At 39.9% G+C, this 3,777-nt stretch overlaps 1 non-coding gene across 1 annotated transcript; it reads right to left on the reverse strand.

The window, feature by feature from the left end:
- Positions 1 to 2,031: 2,031 nt before the first annotated feature.
- On the reverse strand, positions 2,032 to 2,116 carry TRNAQ-UUG. Its single transcript has one exon. It is a non-coding gene; the product is annotated as a tRNA-Gln (tRNA).
- Between the last annotated feature and the right edge of the window lie 1,661 nt (positions 2,117 to 3,777).

The following is a 3,777-nucleotide window of genomic DNA, read 5'->3' on the forward strand; positions in this document are numbered from 1 at the left end:
CCCTACAACAAGCACATTTTTATGACAAGTACAGGAGAGCATCCTATGTGATAAAGATCTACTGTTCACATACATAAGATTTGCAAAGAAAGAAAAAGTTGTATAAAACTATTCTTTTCAAACTTACTGATAGAGGCCGAATAAAATAAGGATGTTAGTCATTGAAATTATTTTACAAAAAAAAAATCTCACTTCCAATATTATCATTTGCTCTGTAGATAACGAGACCGGCTACAATTTATCAACAAGGCTTTATAAAATTTTTTTTTTCAACGTTTATTTATTTTTGGGACAGAGAGAGACAGAGCATGAACGGGGGAGGGGCAGAGAGAGAGGGAGACACAGAATCGGAAACAGGCTCCAGGCTCTGAGCCATCAGCCCAGAGCCCGACGCAGGGCTCGAACTCACGAACCGCGAGATCGTGACCTGGCTGAAGTCGGACGCTTAACCGACTGCGCCACCCAGGCGCCCCAAGGCTTTAAAAACAACTTAAAGAATCACCACGTTTTAGCAGCTCATTCTATTTTTCACAGATACCTTGTAGACAAGTATCCGGGTGAAACATTTCACAAATCAGTAAATACTTGCATCAGTCGCTAATTAAGAGTAATTAAAATTAAGACTAAGCTTTTGAATGACAGATTATTTGGAAACCTATAGAATAACCAAGATATTAAAAGGCTTATCTGACGTAATAAGTAATCTTGTCCTCGGGCACCTGGGTGGCTCAGTCAGTTAAGCGGTTAAGCAACCGACTCTTAATTTCTGCTCAGGTCATGATTTCACAGTTTGTGAGTTAGAGCCGAACCCCGTGTTGGCCTCTGCCTTGACATCACACAGCCTACTTGGGACTCTCTCTCTCTCCCTCTCTTCCTGCCCCCTGCCCTGCTTACTCTCTCTAAATAAATAAATAAACCTTAAAAAAAAAAAAAAAAGATAATCTCATCCTGCATTTGCGTTAGCTCTCAAAGGAAATTGCTTATAAAGATCGTGTGCACTATTTCATACTGTTGTAGAATTATTTCATTCAATGGAAAATTAGTGAATATTTAATACCAAAATTAAAATATTGAACAATGATGTACCTACTTTTCTGAGCTATTGATAAAAAAGTAAAGAGATGACCCTTGAGATACAAGGAAATGACATTGATTGCATTAAAGTAAAAGGAATGTTCACAGGAACTATCGAGAAACAGATTTCTTTCAATAACCTTTGTCACTGAGCATTTTCGAAGTGCTTCTGTCCAACTGTTGACTAGGTTAAATGTAATGATAATGATTTGGAGATATATTACTCATTTGGCTTTTAGAAAAGATGAGATGTAAAGATATGAATGAATGGGGCGCCTGGGTGGCTCAGTGAGTTAAGCATCTGACTTCAGCTCAGGTCATGATCTCACAGCGCCTGAGCTCCAGCCCTGCATGCGGCTCAGTGCTAACAACTCAGAGTGTTGAGCCTGCTTTGGATTCTGTCTCCTTCTCTCTCTGCCCCTCAGCTCCCCCCACTTGTTCTCTGTCTCTCTCAAAAATAAATAAACTTTTTTTTAAAAAAAGGTTGAAGATCTGAATGAATTTCCGTTAGTGATTCAGTGGGATTCATTTATCTGAAATGGAAAAAGGACATGAGCCAGTATTGGCAGTTTCCTGATTAAGAAAGTATGGAGGGGCCAAAGATTGGGGGTTTGAAGTGGTTGGTATCTTTCTCCTTTAGACGTAAGAACATCCTTTAACAATTTCTTGTAATACCTGGTGAACAAATTCAGCTTGTGTTTGCTGTGAAAATGTTATTTTTGAAGGATGTTCTTGCTGAATGTTCTTCTTGATAAACAGAAGGAGTTTTGTTCTTGCTACCGCATTTTGGAATTGTTTTTGTTTTTGTTTGTTTTTTCCAGTATTTTTTTAAATTTTTTTTTTTAATGCTTATTTATTTTTGAGACAGAGAGAGACAGAGCATGAACAGGGGAGGATCAGAGAGAGAAGGAGACACAGAATCTGAAACAGGCTCCAGGCTCTGAGCTGTCAGCACAGAGCCCGACGCGGGGCTCGAACCCACGGACCCCGAGACCATGACCTGAGCCAAAGTCAGGCGCTTAACCGACTGAGCCACCCAGGCGCCCCTTCCAGTATTTTTAAAGGCCATTTCTTGTCTTCTGATAGTCAGTGGTAATTGTTATCTCTGTTTCCTGGCAATAATGTGTCTTTTTTTCTCTTTTAGATTCCTCTCTTTGTCACCACTTTTAAGAAATCTGATAATAATGTGCCCCTTTGTGTTTCTGTGTGCATTTCTCCTGTTTGGAATTCAGTAGGCTTTTTGGACCCGTGTGTTGATAATTTTCATCAAGTTGTGAAAATTTTTGAACGTTATTTCTTAAAATATTTTTCTATCCTCCTCCTCTCTTCTCCTGGGATCCCAGGTTACACATTTGTTACACCTTTTACAAAATGGTTAACAAGGAATCCACTTTTACATGATGAGCATGCTGGATCAGATTCCGAATAGTGAATGTTACAATGTTGATGTTCTCGATTTTGTTGTCTTCCTTTAAAGAGCATTGAGGTTTGCTCCAGCAGTTGTTAAACTACCTGTAGATTAATTTCTCTTGAGTCTTGTTACTAAGCTTTATGAGGTCAAGACTTGAGTAACTAGTTTGACCCTACTTCCAAGGCATGGCTTTTCAGGGGTCTCTAGTGCTCCAAAGGTTTAATGAGGTCTTTCCATTCTGGATTGAATTCAAACCCTTCTCAGGACCATGCGTGGTCCATAGTTTAAGATCCTATTTGTTACTTTTCTTTCTGCATTCTAAAGGCATATTGCAAAATATTGCCTAGAAGAGGGCCACTGGGGCCTTTAGGGTTGGAAAGCACTGATTTAGTTATTTAATACAAATTAGTAATTTCTTTCCATGTTCACAGCATTGTCTTATGTAAAATATAAAGCAGAATTGGATGTCCTTGAAGAATTTACCTTATGGCTCCCCAATAACTGTTTTTCCTCAGTCTCACAGAATCCCATCCTAGATCTAAGGGCACTTGTGTGCAGATTTCTGGAACTTTCTCTGTATTTCTTCTTTCTCTCTGGGGCTCTGTCCTGCAAATTCTAGCTCTCTCAGCCTCCTTAGGCTCTATTCTGTTTCTCTAGTTCATTAAGATGGTCGTGCTCCGTGTAGGCTCCTGCTCACGGTGCTGTGATCCGGAACACGGCTTCGGACTGAAAACCAGAGCAATTATATGACACGCTTCTTTCCCATCTCTCGGGAATCCCATTCTGGTGCTGGCTCTTGTCCAACATCAGAACCCATTTGTTTCCTGTATATTGTGCAGATACGTGTTGTTTACGGCAGGAAGGCTATCCCAATGCTAGTTCCTCTGTCGTGACCGGAAGCAGAGGTGAGTTGCCTATTAATTTTAATTTTCCTCTTATACTTCCCCCCGAAACATATCGTAAAACAGTTTTCTACAGCCTCCTGAGTGTATTACTCTTTTTTTTTTCTCTTAATCCACCCTCTGCCCCCTACCACCTGCCAAAATATTTGGCCTTGAAAGTCTTAATAAATACCAGAAACTGAAAGTATTTCCCAACACGTGGCAGGAATTTAAAATAGGAGATATGTTTTCTGTGCTACTCTGTCACTACTCTGCCCTAGGTCATTCCATATGAATTATTTTGACCCTCCCCTTACAAGTAAGATACAGCTCATTTGTCGGAGTGTCTTGCTTCATTTCTCCACTTTGTTAGTTTGCAAGTTTTCTTTGGCATGTTTTCCCAACTTCAAT

Source organism: Prionailurus bengalensis, chromosome E4, assembly GCF_016509475.1.
Source record: "Prionailurus bengalensis isolate Pbe53 chromosome E4, Fcat_Pben_1.1_paternal_pri, whole genome shotgun sequence".
Lineage (NCBI taxonomy): Eukaryota > Metazoa > Chordata > Mammalia > Carnivora > Felidae > Prionailurus > Prionailurus bengalensis.